The sequence below is a fragment of the Schistocerca gregaria genome, chromosome 1 (genome assembly GCF_023897955.1).
Source record: "Schistocerca gregaria isolate iqSchGreg1 chromosome 1, iqSchGreg1.2, whole genome shotgun sequence".
Lineage (NCBI taxonomy): Eukaryota > Metazoa > Arthropoda > Insecta > Orthoptera > Acrididae > Schistocerca > Schistocerca gregaria.
The window spans coordinates 65,111,460-65,136,416 of NC_064920.1; the positions used below are offsets into that span (position 1 = coordinate 65,111,460).

Here is a 24,957-nt window from a genome sequence, read left to right on the forward strand (position 1 = left end):
GGGGTACACTATCAAAAGCTTTTCGGTATTCAATGTATGCATAGTGTAGCGACCTTTGTTTAGTTTTAGCTTGATATGTTACCTCTGCACCTATTATCAGTTGCTCTTTACATCCTCATGCTCCATTGCAACAGCCTTTTTTGTTCTTCATTTATAATTTTGTTCTGTGTTTTATGTGTCATTAATTTCTGTGTAATGACTGAAGTTAATATTTTCTATATTGTTGGTAGGCATATTATGGGGCGGTATTTAACTGGGTTTGCTGCGTCTACTTTATCTTTAGGTTTCATATAATTTATTCCATGTGTAAGTGTATCAGGGAATCTATATGGGTCTGCAATGTAACTGTTAAATAATTTAGTTAGATGAGAATGTGTTGAGGTTAAATTCTTTAGCCAGAAATTTGCTATTTTATCTTGTCCAATTGTGAGTACAATTAATTGCTTGGGTGACTTCATGTTGCAAAATTATCACTTCAGGCATTTGTGGTATAATCTTGTATATGCCTGTTTCTGCTTGAATCCACCATGCCTGTTACACTGTACCAGGTTTGACCACATGTTGCTCCAGAAGTGTTCCATGTCTGTTATGTTTGGTGGATTATCTATTACAATGTGTGTGTTATCTATTGTCTTCTAAAATTTCTTTTGGTTTGTGTTGAATGTTTGGTTTTGTTTCCTTCTATTTCCACATTTTTGTATCTTCCAAGTCATTTGGCCAATGTTTGTAATTTCGGCTTCTTTTCATCTAATTGCTCTATCACTTCTTGTTGTGAGATTTTACCTAACCTTTTTCATTTTTTTCTGACTTTTGATGTCTTATAAATTGCGTTAGCTGTCCGATGTCTTTTCTCAGTTTTTCTATTCTGATCTGTAGTCTGTGTTGCCATGCTGGTTTTGTGGGTTTCTTCTGTGTGTTGATTGGTTCTGATCTCTGCCTAGTGTGTATATTTAGTGTAGTCAGTGCTCCTATATAAAACAGTAGTTTTAACTATTCCATAGTTCTGTTTTCATTTATTTTGTTGTGTATGACTGTGTTGATAGTTTTTATTGTTGTTTTGACTTGTGGGTTATATGGCAGGCTATGCAATAATGGTCTAATGTCTGTATTTGTGTCTTTATATGCTATATATGTCAGCTGAAATTTTTCTTCTGTATCTACCATGTGTGCCACATCGTGTTTAATTTGTGTTGGTTCTGGTGGCAGTCTTATGAATTTATTTTCCTCTGATTGTTTAATTGATGCGTGTTGTTCTTTGATTGTTTGCTCTGGGATGTGAGAGTCCATTACTGTATTTTCTTCTTTTTCTGATGGCACATTATTTTGTTCCAGTATTTGTTGTACTTGTTTGATGTTTTCTAATTCTGACTGTGGTATCCTGTTATTTTTGATCATTACACGAATTTAATCAGCTAGTCGTTGTTCTGTTAAGAATTGTAATATGGGGTATCTGGTAATAAATGTTGTGTATACTTGTGATCTGTATCCAGTTGTGCTTGTTCCTATGTTTGTTGCGTGGTAATAACAGAACATGAGGTGTTGATTAACTTCATCTGACCATCTCATCCTCTGTCTTTGTTTTCCATCTAGTGTGGTTGCAGGAAATATATCCTGGAAAACAGCTCTATTTGGATTTAAATCATTTTCCAGTTGGCTTGCAGTGTCGTTACCATTGTGGGCGGGCATAGGGTTCAAGCGTCGTCCCCCACCATGACGGCGCTTGTCCGAGGCTTCTTTAGATGTGTCCTGAACCAACGAAACACACTAAAAAGGGGGGTTAGCAATAATAATGGTTTGTTGTTTTCGTCGCCTTTTACGACTGGCAGAACATACCGGAGGCCTATTCATTATCCGGGTCTCCACAGGTGTTGTTGTTGTTGTTGTTGTTGTTGTTGTTGTTGTTGTTGTGTTTATTAGTATTATTATTATTATTATTATTAGCGGGTAACCTTGGGTTGGAGCAATGCACCGTCCAGTGATGGTAAGAGACTTCCCGATTGAGAGATGCTGGGAAGTGGGGTTCTGGGAAGTAGCCCAGTTACTGGCGAAGGAAGTGGAGACTTTTGGGCTGCGGAGTGGGAGCAGGATGGGGTGGGGTGGAAGGGAGAGACCGGCGAGGGAAGGGAGAGACTGGCGAGGGAAGGGAGAGACCGGCGAGGGAAGGGAGAGACCGGCGAGGGAAGGGAGAGACCGGCGAGGGAAGGGAGAGACCGGCGAGGGAAGGGAGAGACCGGCGAGGGAAGGGAGAGACCGGCGAGGGAAGGGAGAGACCATGGCTGTGCAAGGAAGACGTTAAAGGAGCAAATGAAGTAACGGACAAGAACATAGAAGAAAGTTGAAGATACTAACACTGGATGAAGTGTCTCATACTTACGGCCATCCTCAGCAAAATACAGGTGATACAGACACTTGTATACTTTGATCTTCTCTCTTGTACACTGGGCAAATCTGGAGAGTGGGTGGTGTGTATTTCAGTTCATTTATCACACACAGGTGTTAGGACAGAGGGGCTTTCATCATGAACTCTGTGTTCACAGTCACTAAAGGGTCTGCTGTACAGTGGAATGACATTTTCAAAATGCAACCACGGAAAGAAGCACATAGGAGGAGGGATGAATGGCTAACGTCACATCTGTAGCATGAAACCTTGACCTCCTCTGGGAGGGTATCCCCCTCAAAAGTTAGAATGAGGCCACCAGTATCAGATGGTTTTCTTTCTGGCCTTTCTGAACACATCAAACAAAAAGAATGCCACAAAAATTCAAATTAATCTAAAGTTCCTCATCAGTTTGCAGGATGAGATCCCTATGAAAAATCACTCTCTGCACCATATTAAGAGATTGGTAAGGGTAATAGACACTGGAACATTGCCAAGATGATCAAAGGTGCAAGCAGCTGCCGAATAGGTGGCAGAAGACTTTGATCAACAAATTTATGCTCAATATATTCCACAAAAAACAATGTCTTTCTCACAAAGCATGTGTCCCATATCTGTCGTCCCACAGATGAGGTAATGGAGGAAGTGTTTCATATAATGTACTTGAGATAAAATTTCGGTCACCAGTGTAGACCAAGTTGCAAAAGTTGTGGGGCCAGGAAAGAGTGTGGTGCAAAAAACAATGAGAAAGAAAGTGGAAATGAATAGGATACATAGGAAGGAGTTTACTAATTAAAATGAGGTTGTGAAGGGCAGTGCACAAAAGGGATGAAAACCCTGAGCTGTTGAAACTTATGAGCACCCGGGAAGGAGGCCAGGAAACACTGTGGGGTTCATTACATGCCATGAAACCTTAATAGTTTTGCTACTGGTGAGACTCACCTGTTCTCGGCCAGTCTCACTGGTGCTATCCTCTACTCTCTCTCACTCACCTGAGCAATAGGAGGTGGGACTTGCTCCTCAACAGGTCCTGATTGACAAGAAAAGAAATTGCATGTTAATAAAAGAACTACTTTATCTGCAAAGGTAACACAAACAGGTGATTAAGTAAGAATGTTACAATATGACAAGATACAGAAAAAAATTGTTTCAATCTTTTAGAGTGCCTACTGATCATTGAACAACTGAGCATCTGATCTACTTAATTATGTACAGCAGTGAACATTACTAACCGATTTACAGAAAGCCAGAACTTTACTCCAGTTGGAGGCTGCTATCTGAAGAGTGACAGGGACAAACAAAATTTTACTGTCAACATTTCACATAATGTTTGACCAAATTTTACAATCCTGTAGTAACATGCGTATTGCAACATAATACTTTATGTAACAGGATTATCTCACTGTGGCAAGTGGAACAGTTAGGAACTGTGTGTATGACTGTTTATGCAGCTTCATTCACTGGAGGCATATGCAAACATTATAATCATTATGTATTTGACAATGAGAGCACTTAATGACTTGCAGGGAACTTCACCCCCAATTTCAAATTATCATGAATTTTTTCTCAGGGATACCCCAAATCACAAACTCTACATCAACCATAACTTCAGATTGTCATGACTATGTTAATAAGAATGTAGTCCTTAATATTGACATCACCAGTGCAACATAAACATTAGGTGCCTTCAGCAGTGCTTCTCAGTTGTTACAGAGAGAGTGCTGAAATGGAGATTCAAGGAATAGTTCTCATAGTAGCAAATATCTTTTAGTGGATCAGGGCATTCTCTACCTTGCCTTCACTAGAAACCTGTTTCCATGCTGTTACACACAAAATGTGCTGCAATGAAGCTCTATTCCCCTTGACTACTAAGGAACATCTCTCTTCTTGTGCTATTTGCATTACTTCTTTGTTTCTGGAAACTTATTACCAGTGTCTTGTGTTCCCGTCGGTAGCCTTCATCTCTGTGTCATTCCACCTCACTATCCTCCTTCAATGATGATGTTGCCTGATTCCGGCATTATTCTTCCAGGTCTATGCCTCCTGGATGGCACTCCATGAGGATGTCAGTTGTCACATTTTTGGTGCTGTTATAGACAACTTTTCCTCTGACCACAACAACAACATTGGAATCTAGGACACCACTAGTGCAACTTGCAGTGCTCACCTAACACCTTGAAGAATGATTCCCATATTAGTGATAACCTCAGAGCATATCAGAACTATTTTTGTGTTGCTTGCACTAGGAAGCTGCTTCACTTGCACAACATTATCATGTGCCTTCTGTGCTGCAATGAAGTTATAATGGTATGGCTACCTGAGCTAACTAGGTGGGACATGGGACCATGAGTGTGGGTGGCAGATGGCACTTTCCTGCTGGACTCCCTGTAGAGAGGTGAAGCAGGAATACAAATAGATTGGTTTGGGAACAGACTGTAGTGAAAACCTTAATGGGAAATATTTTATGAACAAAGGAAAAAGTGATACTGTACATACATTATCATTGGATAGATACTATCAGCCATTCTCTCCACATGTGTGAAAATATTTCTCCTATGGAGACAGAAGAGTCTGAATGTGTGAGAAAACTGACCAATCAAGGTTGAAGCCATGGGGTTATGGGAACAAAGAATATACTGCAGGGAGAGTTCAGACTTGTGCAGTTCAGAAAAGCTGGAGTTGGTTAGAAGTATCCATAATGGCACAGGCTGTAAAGCAGTCATTGAAATGAAGGATGTCGTGTTGGGCAACAGGCTCAGCAACAGGGTGGTCCACTTGTTTACTGGCCACAGTTTGTCAGTGGACATTCCTGCACACAGACAGCTTGTTGCTTGTCACTCACATGCAGATAGCAGCACAGTGGTTGCAGTTTAGCTTGTAAATCACATGACTCGTTTCACAGGAAGCCCTGCCTTTGGTGGGATAGGCGATGTAAGTGACATGACTTGAGTAAGTGATGGTGGAAGGATGTATGGGACAGGTCTTGCATTTAGTTCTGTTACAGGGATATGAGCCATGATGTAATGGGTTGGGAGCAGGGGTTGTGTTCTGATGGCCAATTATATAATGTAGGTTTGATGGACGGAGGAATACCACTGTGGGAGGGGAGGGAAAGATATTAGGCACTGAATTTCAAATTTCAGAGCACAATGATGGGTAGTCAGAACCTTGGCAGAGAATGTAATTCAGTTGTTCTAGTTCTGGGTGGTACTGAGTTACAAGGGGAATGCTCCTCTGTGGCCAGACAGAGAGACTTAGGGGTTTGTGGGAGACTGCAAAGGCAAGGCACAGGAGATTTGTTTTTGTACACTTTATTGAGACCACCAGTACATTTCGAGGAGAAATGTTCATCACTGTAGATGTGACAACTGTGGGTGGATAGGCTGTATGGAAGGAAATTCTAGGTACTGAATGGTTGGCAGTTGTCAAAATGGAGGCATCACTTGTGTTTAGAATGTTGGATATGGACAGAAGCAGTGATGTAGCCGTCTTTGAAGGATGTCAATTTCTGTGAAGGTGGATTGTTGCCTTAAGAAAATCCAAGTGAAGCAAAGGGATCCAGATCACAAATATTTCTTCAGTAAATCTGAACAAGAGGAGGGGTTTAGGATTCTGAGTGTTTAAAAAGGATTTTCACACCATTACCTCATCACTCATATCCATGTTACAGTCCTAGATGTAAGGCCTGTCCATTCACCACCACCACCACCACCACCACCACCACCACCACCACCACCACCACCACCACCTACTGCTCCTGTGCAGTCACAATCATGGCCTATCCCATCAAAATCAGGGCTACCTGTGTAACCAGTCATGTGATATATAAAACTTAGATGCACCCATTGTACAGCACTGTATTTGGGCATGACAATGAATGAGCTGTCTGTCCACAGAAATGGCCAGCTACGAACAGGGCAAGAAACAAGTATATACCCTGTTCATGGGCAGGCTGTACAACACAGCATCCTTCAGTTCAATGACTGCTTCACACCCTGAGCCATACAGATCATACCCACAAACACCAGCTTTTCTGAAATGTAAAGGTGGGAACCCTCCCTGCACGGAAGTGCAGTGGGTGAGAGGACTGGAGATGGGTCTGGAGAATGCAGTACACATGTTGTGGTGCTACCAACAAGTCAGGCACCATATACTCTGTAGCATGTTGTCATTTGGTAGTCAAACAGCCTCTTGGCAGGTGATGGTGAACTATGGCACCCAGATGTGTCAGGCTATTTCACACATCAGACAAATGGCAAAATACTGCTTTGGGAAAGAAGAAGGATTACAAGGACAGTAGTCTTCATATCAAGACATGATGATGAGGTTTCAAATCACTGGCCATGAATGTGGTTAACTTGTTCTGGTCCCCAATAACTTTGTCAACTTTCCTCTTTAAGAAGCTCAACTATGCTGAGCAATAATTGTATACTTAACAATATTTTTCTGATGATGATGATTTTAGTATGAGCCATGACTATGGAATAAGGGGACTGTGATCTAAACATTACTACTTGTTGTAGTGTGCCAATTAGTAATGTGAGCTTACCTTTACAATGACTTATTTTTTAAATGTCAATTTCCTACTTAAATATTTGTCTTCTTCCTCTTTGATCACGTTTTCCTCACAATCTACCACAGTACAATTTTGAAACACAACTGCACATTTGTGACCAATCACTTGTAGTTACAAAGGCACTGCCAATTTTCAGTATGAATTATGTACTAGCTAATTAATATCCAGTATCAGGTTCTAGCATAAAATTCTGAACAACTGTTTCACTGATATGCTTTAGCACACAATCAATGAAGAATTAATGTCAAAGAAAATTATGAAAAAATGTGCCACACAAGATAACATTAAAGTGATTACTTTAACATGTAATTAAGCTACTGAAGAATGTGAAAATCTCACCTGCTACTACCTCTTCTGCTTGCACCTCTTGTGGATCCTGCAAAAAAAAAAATTTAATATGAATAACTTTACATCAACTTAATTTAAGTGTAAATCAAATACCTTAAATGTGCCAGTGGTATGTCATCTCACTGCACATGCCCATCTAATTGTTAATGAGTTGGCAAATTAAATATTGATAGCGATTAGGAATCAGGTGCAGTGACAAGTATATGAATATGAAATTCTATTAATGCGAGACTGATAAAGCTGCATAATGATCCCAGTTAAGAATGACAAAATATTTGAGTTTTAATTGAGCTTAACGGTCTGAATTCCAGCTGCTACATACAGCCACTGTCACAGAGTAGGACAAGGTGCCCACAAAACGCAAGTCAACAGGATGGGAAAGCAGACCATAGTTGCTTGATGTTTGAAGGCTGGTGTAACGATACTGCCAGTGACCAAAATAGAAGTACAGCATAGTTTGCTGGATCAAACACCCCTCACAATGGCCTGGTGTAGTAGTCCAAAGGATAGTGGAAGGGGAAATGTATAACAGACCATTATAAAATCACAGATCATAGAGATAGTGATAGGGTCCATCATGACTACATCTGCTGCTACTCGGACAGGAATTTGTGAGTGGATCTTGGTCCCAGAGAGCCATTTGAGGTTCACACACACAAGATAGAGTGAAATTGTTGAAAGAACTATTACATTATATAAAGCCAGCTTTTTGCTATCCTGAAGAGTTCGACGACACTGTGTGTGCAACTGTTTATAGTGAATGCAATTTACCATCATAGAATGATGGTTAAAAACATGGAGAGCACATCTCTGCATGTGAGATGAGTCACTACATGGCTCAGTCAATCGAGTGACTGTGACATGGCACGGTAAAGATGAAGTGCAACAATGGAACATTGTGTCGCAGTAATGATTACATTTGTAAGATTTCTACCTGGGCATCACAACTGGGGAAATAATGTTTCTTGAAGGGTGCCAGGGGCCACTGAATTTCTTGTCATCCTTAGAAAGCTGCCTTTTGGGTGTGCACAAAGGTGGCGTAGGAATCAGAAAATGGATGTTGTTGTTGTTGTTGTTGTTGTTGTTGTTGTTGTTGTTGTCGTCGTCTTCAGTCCTAAGACTGGTTTGATGCAGCTCTCCATCCTGTTCTATCCTGTGCAATCTTCATCTCCCAGTACTTACTGCAACCTACATCCTTCTGAATTTGCTTCGTGTATTCATCTCTTGGTCTCCCTCTATGATTTTTACCCTTAACACTGCCTTCCAATACTAAATTGGTGATCCCTTGATGCCTCAGAACATGCCTACCAACCAATCCCATCTTCTAGTCAAGTTGTGCCACAATCTCCTCTTCTCCCCAGTTCTATTCAATACCTCTTCATTAGTTATGTGATCTACCCATCTAATCATCAGCATCCTTCTTAGCACCACATTTGGAAAGCTTCTAATCTCTTGTCTGAACTATTTGTCACCCACGTTTCACTTCATTACATGGCTACACTCAATACAAATACTTTCAGAAACAACTTCCTGACACTTAAATCTATACTCTATGTTAGCAAATTTCTCTTGTTCAGAAACACTTTACTTGCCATTGCCAGTATACATTTTATATCCTCTCTACTTCGACATCATCAGTTATTTTGCTCCCTAAATAGAAAAACTTCTTTACTACTTTAAGTATTTCATTTCCCAATCTAATTCCCTCAATGTCACCAAACTTAATTTGTCTACATTCCATTATCCTCGTTTTGCTTTTGTTGATGGTTGTCTTATATCCTCCTTTCAACACACTGTCCATTCTGTTCAACTGGTTTTCCAAGTCCTTTGCTGTCTCTGAACAAACTACAATTTCATCAGCAAACCTCAAATTTTTTATTTCTTCTCCATGGATTTTAATACCTACTCCGAACATTTCTTTTGTTTCCTTTACTGCTTGCTCAAAATACAGGTTGAGTAACACTGCAGAATTTGCAAGAGTATTCCAGTCAACATTGTCAAAAGCTTCATATAAGTCTACAAATGCTAGAAATGTACGTTTGCCTTTCCTTAATCTAACTTCTAAGGTAAGCCATAGGATCAGTATAACCTCATGTGTTCCAATATTTGTACGGAATCAAAACTGATCTTCCCTGAGGTCTGTTTCTACCAGATTTTCCATTTGTCTGTAAAGAATTCGCATTATTATTTTCCAGCATGACTTATTTAAAAGATAGTTCAGTAATTTTTCACATCTGTCATCACCTGTTTTCTTTGTGATTGGAATAATTGAATTATTCTTGCAGTCTGATGATAGCAAATGACAAATGGTCACTTGGTTTCTTACCATAGATACTTGGACTACTTCAAGCAATGTTCATGTGCTGATGGCATTACAACTAAATTAATCCTTGCAAGACATGACTATATCTCAGCTATTTGTAGAAAATGTTGACCAGTCTCTGAGAACAGAATTTAAATTGCATCGGAGTTCAAAAGCTTTCTGACATTAGAAGAGAGGTAGGTTTTTCTGTAAAATAAATGCAAATCTGAAATCAAGAAGGATACAGACCTACATGGCACAGCACATATGGGAACAAACAGCAGACCACCTGCAACACCAAGCACTTTGCGCATTTGAGATTGATCTAGTCCCTGCTAGTGCTGCATTTGTCATGTGCCACTTGCCTCATACTTTGCAGAAGTGCAGAAAATTCAGGCAAGCCACGTGTAGTGAACACAAACCTATTCTGATGCCCAACAAATTGTTTGCTTAATTGCTTAAAGCGTGTTTGTAGGGCTTCTAGTTGCACATCTGTATGCTGTCATGCTTGTCAAAAATCACACCACACAGAAATAAAACACACAAAATGGAAAAAGGTAGGGGACTGTCCTAGTGACAAAATACAAACACAATGGTATACATCCATCACCCGCATTGTGTTATTGCTCACCTAAATCATCCCTGGCAAACAAGTATTGCTTACAACAGTGACAATATGGTTAAAAGATAGCAGTGGCACATGAAAAACTTATGCTCTCTCAGTTTCTGACTTGCAGACACGATTTATATCTCAACCATGTGCACAGTGCCTCTGACTTCACAAATGGCAAAGTAGAGCACACATTCAAGGAACAGATGGAATCAAACCAGAAACAAAACAGTGCATCTTCATTCAAATTGACTCCTGTATAAAAGTCTTCATTTTACCTTCTGTGTTTTTAATGTTGCTGGAGATAACTGACATATCATCTCCATTCCAATGTGTCGGATTTGTTGAGTATAAAAATTTTTGATCCAGAATTATGGTCACCTTGCATGACTAACATGATGTTGGGAACAGATGATTGTCTGTACATTCTGAAGGCAAGGACTCTCTCCTTAGTAACTGATCATCATGCACTTCAAGACAGAACTTTTTTGGGTTATGTATGTCAAAGCAGTATCAATTGGTAGCCACAAAATTTTGTCAAGATAGCCATTTGTGTTGTGTTCTGTGAAAACTTAGGCTGTCTTTCTTGAAGTAACTGTGAAGGTCAGAAGGATCAAATCATGTCTGAGCCGAAATCTCTAATTTCAGTGCACAGCATTCCACTGGCATCACTAACTACTTAAGTTGCCAAAATTGATTTGATCTCATGTTCCAAATTGATCGATGCACAAGTGTGATCGTGCATGTGTGCATGTGTGTCAGTTTGGTGGAGCCTGGAAAACATTTGGCTGAAGGGCACGTGGCTGGCAAGTTGTTTCTTTTGGGGGACTTCCACTGTCCAGTGCAGGTCCCTAGATGCTGCTGAAGGTCGATTTGGTGAGGGCAAACTGGGCTGGATCACATGAGGACTGATAGCGGTGACCTGCGTGAAGACATACGGACATTGCGTGCAACATGCTTGGCAAGTTACTGGCTTATTCTACAGGCTTAAATTTTATCGCTCCTTGATGATCACATGTGGGGGTACAAGGCAATAATGCCTTGGTTGGAATCCTGCAAGGCACTGCTCCTTCACAACTGAGTAGAGATTTGAGTTGTTTTGTTATATTTGAGTAAGGTCATGTCTGCATTACCTGAAACTGCATCTGTAATATTAATGCACCTATGGGTGATTCAGTGCATGATCATCAGTCGATGTTATTAATTGCACTTTGTGTTCATGGGCCATGTGTCATGCAAGTGTAAGACTATTCCGAGATTTAAGTCTCATGAAGGGAATCTACTCTAACACTATCTGTGTTTGAGGTAAAGAAATCTTGGTACATGTGTACACTTGAGCTAATATATCAGCAGGTGCTGAAATTTTTGCTTCTGAATAATACAAATTTTAAAAGTATTAATTTGTATCTCTAGTCAGTTGTGCCAGACATTCACATTTTCTACTTCCTGGCCCTTATTGTATGAAGCTTTATTTGTGCAGATTACTGTTCCCATTGATGTGTGTCAGCAGGAAATGGTGTGTTCAAGTTCCCAGGGGCCAGAACAGAGGTATGTTTACATTTTGCCATGGCGGCGCTTCCGTCGTCACGTGGCACCCAGATTGACTGGTAGTCTGCTGCCCTTAGTAGTCACACTGTGGTGGCTCAAGGGAAGTGAAGTTGCTAATTTGACATGTGCCATGGTGGAGTGTCACCTCTGGGCAGGAACCAGTAGTGTGCTCTTTTTGGAGCATCTCTTGAAATTGGGAGATTAACGCACATTTACCAAGCCTGAGGTTCCTCCTCATTGTACCTTTAACTAATTGCTTAAAATTTGATCTCTTACTACTAATTCTCAAGACATTAAGTTTATACCCTGCTAGTTAAAAGTGTAAACTGTCAATTGTTAACCTGATGCATAGTGAGTCACTAACTCCACTTGGGAATTTGGCTGCTTGTTTCTTGTTGACTGTGATAGCTCTCCGCTGTAGCTCTCAGCTTGCTCTGAATTTTGGATGATGGTATATTTGTAAAAGGTCATTTTTAATGTTTGTTTGCAATGTATGAATTACTAGTTAAGGGCTTTTCTTTCTTTTCGTAAGTGTTATACATTACTAAGAGCCCTTGCAACAGCTTCAATCAGTGGTGTGACTTGTGAATCTTCCTGTATTTGGAATAATGTTATTCAATTGTCTAACAGTTGCAAAAGCTGCAAGTTGTTAGCTCATTTTCTGTCTGTCATTGTAGTTCATTGGACTGATAAATTTTTTTGTTGAACCTGCCCATTCAGTGTGACCTTTCCTTGTTTTGTGACCTGTATACTTCCAATTTCATGCTCTGTGCAAAATGGTACAATTGACAAAACACGGCTTACAATTAATTAAGCCTGTTCAAGTTTGACTGTGAGTATTATGCTGTAAGTAGTTTATTAATTTGTAGTTGTAGTAGTAGTAGTTGTTGTTGTAGTAGTTGTAGTAGTAGTAGTAGTAGTAGTAGTAGTAGTAGTAATAAAAATAATAATAATAATAATACCCGTGGAGGACCGGGAAAAGAATTGGCCTCTGGTAAGCTCTGCCAGTCAAAGGCATCGAACAGAACAAACCACTAATAGGGCTAACCTCCCTTTTAGTGTGATTAGTTGGTTCAGGACACAACTAAAGAAGCCTCGGACAAGCGCCGTCATGGTCGGGGACGACGCTTGAACCCTATGCCCGCCCACAATGGTAACGACACTGCAAGCCAACTGGAAAATGATTTAAATCCAAATAGAGCTGTTTTCCAGGATATCTTTCTTGCAACCACACTAGATGGAAAACAAAGACAGAGGATGAGATGGTCAGATGAAGTTAATCGACACCTCATGTTCTGTTATTACCACACAACAAACATAGGAACAAACACAACTGGATACAGATCACAAGTATAAACAACATTTATTACCAGATACCCTAAATTACAATTCTTAACAGAACAACGACTGATGTTTTCTAATTCTGACTGTGGTATCCTGTTATTTTTGATCATTACATGAATCTGAACAACTAAACAACAAGTACAACCAATACTGGAACAAAATAATGTGCAATCAGAAGAAGAAAATACAGTAATGGACTCACACATCCCAGAGCAAACAAACATTGAAAAACACCCATCAATTAAACAATCAGAGGAAAACAGTCTTAAGACTGTCACCAGAACAAGTACAAATAGAACATGAAGTGACACACATGTCAGATCTAGAAGAAAAATTTCAGCTGATATATATAGAATACAAAGACACAAATACAGAGATTAGACTATTCTTGCATAGACCACCAAATAACCCACAAGTTGAAACAACAATAAAAACTATCAACACAATCATACACAACAAAATAAATGAAAACACAACTATGGAAGAGTTACAACTACTGGTTTATATAGAAGCACTCACTACACTAAATATACACACTAGGCAGAGATCAGAACCAACCAACACACAGAAGAAACACACAACCCAGCATGACAACACAGGCTACAGATCAGAATAGAAAACTCAGAAAAGACATCGGACAGGTAACAACGTATAAGACATCAAATGTCAGAAAAAAACAAAAAAGGTTAGGTAAAATCTCACAACAAGAAGCGATAGAGCAATTAGATGAAAAGAAGCAGAAATTACAAGCATTGCCCAAACGACTTAGAAGATACAAAAATGTGGAAATAGAAGGAAACAAAACCAAACATTCAACATGAACGAAAAGATATTTTACCAGACAATAGATAACACACACATTGTAATAGATAATCCACCAAACATAACAGACATGGAACACTTCTGGAGCAACATATGGTCAAACCCGGTACAACATAACAGGCATGCACGGTGCATAGAAGCAGAAACAGACACATACAATGTGATACCACAAATGCCTGAAGTGATAATTTTGCAACATGAAGTCACCAAAGCAATTAACTCTACTCACAATTGTAAAGACCCTGGAAAAGATAAAATAGCAAATTTCTGGCTAAATGAGTTCACCTCAACACATTCTCATCTAACTAAATTATTTAACAGTTACATTTCAGACCCATACAGATTCCCTGATACACTTACACATGCAATAACTTATATGAAACCTAAAGATCAAGTAGACACAGCTAACCCAGTTAAATACCGCCCCATAATATGCCTACCAACAATATACAAAGTATTAACTTCAGTCATTACACAGAAATTAATGACACATACAACAAAGAATAAAATTATAAATGAAGAACAAAAAGGTTGTTGCAAAGGAGCATGAGGATGTAAAGAGCAACTGATAATTGACGCAGAGGTGACATATCAAGCTAAAACCAAACAAAGGTTGCTACACTATGCATACATTGATTACCTAAAAGCTTTTGATAGTGTACCCCACTCATGATTACTACAAATATTGGAAATATACAAAGTTGATCATAAATTGGTACAGTTCCTAAACATAGTAATGAAAAATTGGAAAACCACACTTAATATCCAAACAAATTCAAATAACATCACATCACAGCCAATACAGATTAAGCGTGGAATATACCAAGGAGACTCATTATGTCCTTTCTGGTTCTGCCTTGCTCTGAACCCACTATCCAACATGCTAAATAATACAAATTATGGATACAATATTACTGGAACATACCCACACAAAATCACACATTTGCTATACATGGATGATCTAAAACTACTGGCAGCAGCAAATCAACAACTCAACCAATAACTAAAGATAAGGTAAGCATTCAGCAATGATATAAATATGGTTTTTGGAGAAGAAAAATGTAAGAAACGTAGCTTAGTCAAGGGGTAACACACTAAACAAAAAGATTATATATTGGATAACCACAGCGACTGCATAGAAGCGATAGAAAAAACAGATGCCTATAAATATCTAGGATACAGACAAAAAATAGGAATAGATAATAAAAATATTAAATAACTAAAAGAAAAATATAGACAAAGCCTAACAAAAATACTGAAAACAGAATTGAAAGCATGAAACAAACCAAAAGCTATAAATAATTATGCTATACCAATATTGACCTACACATTTGGGGTAGTGAAATGGAGTAACACAGACCTAGAAGCACTCAATACACTTACACAATCACAATACCACAAATATAGAATATATCACATACAATCAGCAACAGAAAGATTCACATTAAGCAGATAGGAAGGAGGAAGGGGATTTATTGACATAAAAATCCTACATTATGGACATAAAATAGAAAGAAACTTCCACATGGGAAAAATATATTAAAAACAAAGATTCCAAGACTTACGAAGCGGGAAAGCGCCAGCAGACAGGCACATGAACAAAACACACAAACACACACACAGAATTACGAGCTTTCGCAACTGGAATTTGCTTCGTCAGGAAAGAGGGAAGGAGAGGGAAAAATGAAAGGATGTGGGTTTTAAGGGAGAGGGTAAGGAGTCATTCTAATCGCGGGAGCGGAAAGACTTCCCTTAGGGGAAAAAAAGGACAGGTGTACACTCGCGCACACACACACACACACACACACACACACACACACACACACACACACATGTGGCATAAACTAGAAAAATACAAAAGGTTCAAATGGCTCTGAGCACTATGGGAGTTAACAGCTGTGGTCATCAGTCCCCTAGAACTTAGAACTACTTAAACCTAACTAACCTAAGGACATCACACACATCCATGCCCGAGGCAAGATTCGAACCTGCGAACGTAGCAGTCGCACGGTTCCGGACTGCGCGCCTAGAACCGTGAGACCACCGCAGCCGGCTAGCAAAATACACATAGCAGTCACTCATATAAATGCGTCGGCTACACCACTGCAATTTCATAACAACTTCTACAACCATTTAGATCACATAACATCAACAGATACAAAGAAAGTAAATTGGAAAAAGAAAACACTACATGGCAAGCATCCATATCATCTAACACAGCCACACAACGATCAAGATGCATCCAAGACATGGCTAAGAAGAGGCAATACATACAGTGAGATGGAAGGATTCATGTTTGCAATACAGGATCAAACAATAAACACCAGATATTACAGCAAGCATATTATTGAAGATCCTAGTACCACAACAGATATTTGCAGACTTTGCAAACAAATAGAAACAGTAGATCACATCACAAGTGGATGTACAATACTAGCATATACACAACACCCCAGAAGACATGACAATGTAGCAAAAATAATACATCAACAGCTTGCCATACAACATAAACTAATAAAACAACACGTTCCCACATACAAGTATGCACCACTAAATATACTGGAGAATGATGAATAAAAATTATACTGGAACAGAACCCTAATAACAGATAAAACACCACCACTTAACAAACCTGACATCATACTCACCAATAAAAAGAAGAAATTGACACAACTAATCGAAATATCCATACCCAATACAACAAATACACAAAAGAAAATGGGAGAAAAAAATGAAAAATACATCCAACCGGCTGAGGAAGCCAAGGACATGTGGCATCAAGATAAAGCTGACGTTATACCTATTATACTATCAAGTACAGCAGTCATACCACACAATATCCACCAGTACATCAATGCAATACAGCTACATCCAAACTTGTATATACAACTACAGAAATCTGTAATTATTGATCATGTTCAATTACCCGAAAGTTCCTAAATGCAATAAAGGGTATTACATAAAACAACAAGGGACATAATATGTGAGTCCACATTCCTTTACTTTTCCTTAAAGCTGTTCCAACACTAGTTGTGAGGTATCAATGTCTTAATGATGGAAGAAGAGCAGTGATGTGAGTCACACTTCCTTGAGCACACAACTGAAGATTCAACAGACAGATTCACTGTTCGTTTTCCATTTCAGGAAGAGCCGAGTTTGTTATGCAATTCTTTCCACAATGCAGCAAAATGATTCTCTTAAACCGAACAGAAACTAGCAAGACAATCAAAGTTTGTTGTAAGCTACACAGAGTTTACGAGGAAGTATGAAGATTTAAGACATATGGTAATAGTAATCATTACAGATGCCATTTCATATTACATGCCACATCAGCTATCTTTAAAAAACCAGCTCAACTACTAAAGCAAGAGTAATGTTTGATTGTCTTGCCAAATGGAATATGAATCCGTCACTTAACAGTCTTCCAATGGTAGGATCAACCATGAAATATTATTTGTACACCTTAAGGTTATGCTTCCAAATGCATCGCGTTGTCTTCACAGTAGACAAGGAGAATATGTTTCGAAAAGTTCTGGTAGTAGATGAAGAGCACACTTTCCGATGAATGTTGTGGAGGAGTGATAGATCTGCACCACTTCAGGAATACCAATGAAGGATAAACACATACACAATGACTTGGGCCCCCTTACTTGCAGACGTGTGTCTGTCAATAGCTCACGAAGAGAGGGAGCAGAGTGAGGCAGCAAACATTCTCACTAATCATTTCAATATGGACTACTGTATCTCAGGTTGTGATACAGTAAGGGCTGAAATCGATCTCCAGCAAGAACTTCTGAAGGTATTGATCAGAAGTGGATCTTCACTATGGAAAAGGTACAACATGAGTGCCAAACTATTCAAAAATATCCCCTCAGTGGAGCAAGAAACACAACTACTTTTACTGCTTGGTAATGATGAGGATATTAGAACAGCTGGTTTATTCTAGCATCCAGCTAATGATCATTTTAAAATTGTAAACAATGTCAAACCAGCACCTAATATCCACAGCTTCACAAAACACACATCACTGTGTGACACATAAAAAATCTTTGGTCCTTGTGATGAATTAGTTCAACTGTGATAACACTTAAAACATTTTTGCGATGTCTATGGCAGCGTAAGTTAGTGTGGAATGAGCTCTTGCCCTCGGAGTTGCATTCCTTGTGGCAGACACTATACAGTCAAATTCATATGACAGACAACATGCACGTTGATCGTATAGTCATTGCAGGAGGGACACCTATCAGCATACAGAAGTCAGTACAAGATTTGGAAGACCATCCAAAGATTTATCATTTGATTCTATTTCATGTATCAGAGACCTATCTTAATATTACTGGAAGCAAATCCCAAAAAGCAAAAGCAGCTACACCCTTACTTTTACTTCACTCAGCACCATCTGTGATACATGAGCTACCAAACATGAAGTTAGTTTTATTGAATTACTAAGCTACATGTGTTAAAATCTTCACACGCAGAGACAAGACGACCTCTCTATCAAAAACACAAGATATATATTTAACAGCCACAAAAAATATTCTAAGAAGATTTATTGAAGTTTGTCTGGCTATGATAATAGCAAGAAGCGTGTCTCTGCTATCATTTAGAAAGGTACTTGATGGGTAATTGCAATAATTAAATATTTTAGACAACTGTATTTATCATATCTACTGTGGTGTAACCAATCACTTGGCTAAAGTTACATAATTCGCAGTGTTTATAGTACCGATGAATGATGGCTGCAGCAATGAAGTCATATTTTAGTTCAAACAGTGCGTTTAAACTTTTATTTGCTTCAGGAATTTTTTCTCTTGTGAATGAACTTCTTTAGAGATGTATGAAGAATTTCCACAAAGTGGGACAATGATAGTTGCTTTATGAGACTTCACTGTACCTGCTGATTTTTGGTTTATCCCACGCTACCTCATTCTGGTTCCGTGATGTGCCTAGTCCCTAGATCTGTGAGCACAGTGACAACTGTCATTACATCAGGACACAAACATGAAGTTGAGCTGTCATTAGTATGTAAATATTGTTTGAGAAATTTTTTGGATTTTTACTGTAGACAAATTTATTGTGATAATGGACTTGATATAACATTTCAGTCACCAGTGTAAATGAAGTTGAATAGGTTGTGGGGACAGGAAGGAGTGGTGTACAAAAAACAATGAGAATGAAGTGGAGATGTATAGGATATATAGAAAGGAGTTGATTGATTAAAATGAGGTTGTGAAGGGCAGCACACACAAGGGATGAAAACCCTTGGCTGATGAAATTAGTGAGCACTCTAGGAAGAGGCCAGGAAACTTGTGGTGTTCATTACATGCCACAAAACCAAACTTGTTTCGCTACTGGTGAAACTCACCCATGCTCTGCCAGTATCACAGGTGCTACCCTCTAGTTTCACTCACCTGAGCAACAGGAGGTGGACCTTGCTCCTCGACAGGGCCTGATTGAGAGAAAAGAAATTGCGTGTTAATATAAAAACTACTTTATCTGCAAAGGTAAAAGAAACAGGTGATTAACTAAGAATGTTACAATATGACATGATAAAGAACAGAATTATTTCAATCTTTTAGAATGCTTACTGATCAGTGAATAACTGAGCATCTGATCTACACAATTATGTACAGCAGTGAACATTACTAACTGAGTTCCATAAAGCCAAAACTTTATTCCAGTTGGTGGCTACTGTCTGAAGACTGCACAGGGGCAAACAAATTTTACTGTCAACATTTCACATAATTAAGGACCAAATTTTACAATCCTGTAGTAATGTGCTTATTGAAACATACAAATTTATGTTACAGGAGTAATTCACTGTGGCAAGTGGAACAGTTAGGAATTGTGTGTATGACTGCACACGCAGCCTAACTCACTGCAGGCATATGCAAACATTATATTCATCAAGTATTTTACAATGAGAGGACTTAGTGACTTGCAGGAACTTCACCCCCAATTTCAAATTATGAATTTTGCTCAGGGATACCCCACACAAAGTAATAGCAAAAATGGTTATCACTTACCACATTTTTGCTGTTCATGCAGTCAAAGTGCCACATCAAATAAATAGAATGCAACCCTCCTTTCTTTACTTACCAGCCAACCCACGTCACAAAATCTGCATCAACTATCTACTTCTGAGTGCCATGGCTATATTAATTAGGATGCAGCCCTCAATATTGGCATCACCAGTGCAACCTACACTTTAGGTGCCTACAGCAGTGGTTCTCAGTTGGTACAGACGGAGTGCTGAAATGGAGATTCAAGAATAGTACTCATTTAGTAAATATCTTTCAGTGGATCAGCACATTTTCTACCTCGCCTTTAGTAGAAATTTGTTTCAGTAGCTGCATGTTGTTACACACAATCTGTGTTGCAATGAAGAACTATTCCCCTTGGCTACTGAGGAACATCTCTCTTCTTTTGCTATTTTCATTACTTCTTTGTCTCTGGAAACTTATTACCAGTGTCTTGTGTTGCATTGGGTAGCCTTTATCTCTGTGTCATTCCACCTCACCATCCTCCTTCAATGATTATGTGGCCCGATTCCTGCATTATTTTTCGAGGTCTGTGCCTCCTGGATGGCACTGCCATCGCCCCATGAGAGTGACAGTCATTTCTTACTGCTGTTACAGACTAGTTTTCCTCTGAGCACAACAACATTGGAATCTAGGACACCACTAGTGAAACTTGCAGTGCTCACCTAACACCTTAAAGAATGATCCTCATATTGGTGACAACCTCTGAGCATATCAGAACTATTTTTATGTTGCTTGCACTAAGAAGCTGCTTTACTTGCACAACATTAAAATTTGCCTTCTGTGTTGCAATGAATTTCTAATATTATGGCTAATTGAGCACATTTCTCCCCTTGTGCATGGATCATCCACAATAGGTGGGACATATGACCAAGTCCAGTCAAAACCTTGGCAGAGAATGTAATTCAGTTGTTACAGTATATGTCAAGAAGGAATACTCGTCACTATAGATTCGACAACTGTGGGTGGACAGGCTGTATGGAAGGAACCTCTAGGTATGGAATGGGTGGCAGTCGTCAAAATGGAGGCATAACTTGTGGTTAGTAGATATGATATAGACAGAAGCAGTGATGTAGCCATCTTTGAAGTGGATGACGATATCTATGAAGGTGGCTTGTTGGCTTTAGAAGGTCCAGGTGAAGCAAAGGGGGAGAAGCAGTTGCAGTTCTGTGGGATGTGGATAGGGTATCTTCACTCTCGATCCAGATCACAAAGATGTCTTCAGTGAACCTGAACGAGTTCGGGCACAATCACCACCTATCCCATCAAAGCAAGGCTACCTAGGATATATAAGCTAAGATGCAACCACTGTGCTGCTTTCTATGTGGGTACGGCAACAAACAAGCTGCCTGTCCACTTAAATGGCCACCTACAAACAGGGCAAGAAACAAGTTTATACCCTGCTGCTGGGCAAGCTGCTCAACTCAACATCCTTCATTTCAATGACTGCTTCACAGCCTGAGCCATATAGATCATGCCCACAAACACCATCTTTTCTGAAATGTGATAGGTGGGAACCCTCCCTGCATCATATTTTACGTTCCTGTGCCCCTCCTGGCCTCCACCTCCGTTAGTCACTTTTCTTATCCATCCATATCTTCCTATTCCATCACTGCTCATCCCTTATTCCACAATCACACCCAGTCTTCACTTTTCTCCTTTTCTGGTATCACCAACCACCTGTCCACAACACCCTCCTTTTCTGGTACCACCAACCACCTGTCCACTACACCCTCCTCCTCCCCTCCCCCCCCCCCCCCCCCCATCCACACAGTCCACCATCATGCGACTACGCCCATCCGCCCTACTCTCTCCCCACCTCATCTCTGGGATCTTTCAAGCAGTACTTCACTTTCCTCCCCCCCCCCCCACCCCCCCACCCCCCACCCCAAACACGGCTCGTTAGTACCTCCACTTTTCACTTCAGTGCAGTGCTTCAGTTTTATGAGTCATTCACCCCAGTTACATACAGTCCCATTTTGTGTTTAATCAACTATTTCTCCTTTGTAATTTAATTTGATAGAGAAAAAAATTACTTGCCATGCAGCAGTAGAACATACACATGAAACAAGGTAATAGGTGATTAGATGTATTTATCTATCCAAATAAATTACACTGTTCGAGAAGGTTCTATTTCTGATATTTAAGTGTGTGCTTCTAACACAGTTTACCACAGGAAATTCAAATATGCAATCAAAATATCATTGTGTGGGATACTTTTTACGTAATATGTAACGATGTATATATCCACGATTCAAACACAGGGACGTTACAGAGAAAAACAAGTATGTTGCCGCATCCAGTAATAATGGAATATGACAGTTGCCTGTTCAACATTACTGTGTTACATGTTAGATCTCACCTTCCATTAATGTAATGAACTTATGACATCATAAAAACCTGAATTTGTTTTTCGAATTTCACCTCAAGTTTGCTGCAGTACATCAGAAACAGAAAAGAGAAATAAAATTGTAATGGCTCATAACCAATCACTGACATAATAAATTAAAACAAGTTTTGAATTCAGCAACAATAGTTTTTATAATATTGAACAATTTCGGGGTCAGTACTCCCGCTTGCTGTTAGATACAGTTCTCTTCTACGGTTGCAAGATATTCTTATTCCTTTAGTTAGCCAAGGTTTTTTATATGTTTTCTTGGAATTATGTTTCACTGTTTTCTTGGGAAAACAATTTTCAAATAACTTATTTCACGATACATTTTTAAGGGTATTTCTCAAGTTTGCATCGGGTTCCATATACACTTCATCCCAGTCTAGCTCCTTTAGTCTTTCCCTAAAGTTTGCAGTATTTATATTGTTAACTGAACGCACTGCTTTGAAATTCTTATTTGATATACTGCATGGAGCTATGGCATGTACTGTAACTAGCTGTGCACCATGATCTGAAAGACCATTCTCAACAGGATAAGCATTTATGTCCTTAAACTTATCTTGGTCTATAAAAAAGTTATCTATCAATGTCCTGCTGTTCTTTGTTATCCAAGTAGGAAAATCAATGCCGGAGCTCAAATTGAAAGAACTTACTAATACTACAAGGTCATTCTTCCTATCACACTCTTTCAGGGAATCAACATTGAAATCCCCACAAATGATAATTTGCTTCCCCCTGTCTGACACATAGCACAACAAAGCATCCAAGTTTTCTAGAAATAGCTGGAAATTCCCTGAGGGGGACCTATACACTGTTACAATTATGAAAGTGCCATCATTTAGTTTTAGTTCAGTGGCACATGCTTCCATATGTTGCTCTACACAAAAATTTTTAGTTTCTAAATGTTTTGCGCTGTGCAAGCTTTTGACATATATGGCAACTCCTCCTCTCATCATATTATCTCTACTTACATGTGCAGCTAATTTGTACCCACTGATGCTAACCTGACTAAGGTTGCTGCCAGTGCAGTTAATATCAATCATGAATTTCACTAGGTGTTTCTTGATGAATCCAGGAACAGATTTATTCAAGATAAATATATCTTATCTTATTGACAATCTAACATGAAAGCCAATATGAAACAGTGAAAACTTTAGATGAAACATTTCCTGAAAGATAGGCCCACTAATAGTCATTGCCAGTGTAACAGGCAGAAGGTTATAATATGCTACCCACTGCACAAATAATGGTGATTTACATGAGAGTGCACTGTTTACTGAAATGTGTGGTCATGTTGGGGAAAGAACGGGGACTCAATACTCCATATCACACCAGGCATTTCATCATCTTACACATAAGTACAATATTTAGTAGTTTTTATACTGAAGTAGTAAAAGTAATTTTAAAAATTAAATGAAATGGACCATACATACATTTTACAATAATTCATTACTGAGCAGCATCTAAAGCTGAGCTTGTAAGTTTAGCAGTAATATTTGTTTTCTACCTCATCATGTAGCTCATGGTTGAGCAATCATTCTGTTACCTAGCTGTGGTGGTCTCGGGCTCCTGAAAAACTGTCTTCCATCATTACTTTTCCAACTCATATGTTACTATTATTTCTGTCTTCTCCTCCTCCATGAAGACATCATGGTGATAGTACTTTTTATCACTTGCCATGATTTATCTAGTGTTTGTGCCCTTTCCAAGCCACAGTGGGAAACTGGAGTTAGGGTTCATGATTACATTTTTGTACCAGATAATTTTAATTGTAATAAAATATCATACAAGATCTATCATAATAGCTATTACTAGTTTTCTGAAATAACAGAGGGCATTAAATTAAACATTTTTCTTAATAATGCAATGTCCATTACTGCATTCTTTTTGTACTTATGCTGGGATTTAATGAAAGGGCTGGAAGTACTTCACAGCAAAGCAAATGAGATATTTAGAGCATCAACTTAGCAAGGGCTCATCATACGGATATGCTATTGTTTTATTTCTATGAAATCATCATAATTAAATACAATTAAAATTGCAAATACAGTTTTAAATGTTATTTAAATTTGTTCATAGCAAAATCTAATTCTGACTGAAAATGTGTGTGAGTACAGAAAATGTGCTTGTAAAATAAATAAATAAATTACTTATTGGAGGCAGCAATTTTAGCTTTCATTGTCAGTTCTGTAATTAGGTCTCCTGTCTTTCCATACTATGAAAAGGAAAGCTGCTGCACACCACATAGCGGAGATGCTGAGTTGCAGGTAGGCACAACAGAGACTATTGTTGATGAAGGCCTTAACGGCCTTTTATGTGGGTGTCTTTTTGTTCTGCCTATGTACGACTCCGCATCTCTGCTATATGGCGAATAGCAACTTTCCTTCTCATAATATTGTTACATTACATCCCAGATTTTCCATTGTTTCTCTTTTGTCTTTCCATACTTTCGTAGGGAAACACTCAAGTATTTTTATGCCTGAAATGAAGTAAATAAAGTTTACATATAACACTAATTTCAGCAATTCCTTGTCTCTGTGGGAAGAAATACAGCTAAAGGAAAACATCTAAAAATCAGAGTGATGAGCACTATCTCT

General features: G+C 38.9%; 1 protein-coding gene across 1 annotated transcript in view; it reads right to left on the reverse strand.

Moving 5' to 3' along the window:
- LOC126328694 (uncharacterized) overlaps window positions 1-24,957 on the reverse strand; it is a 145,075-nt gene that overhangs the window by 112,773 nt on the left and 7,345 nt on the right. The window contains exons 3-5 of the mRNA XM_049996065.1: window positions 19,339-19,376; window positions 7,293-7,329; window positions 3,370-3,407 (exon numbers count right to left, since the gene is read on the reverse strand). The gene's annotated coding sequence lies outside the window, so the exon portion shown is untranslated. The remainder of the gene's footprint in view (window positions 1-3,369; window positions 3,408-7,292; window positions 7,330-19,338; window positions 19,377-24,957) is intronic.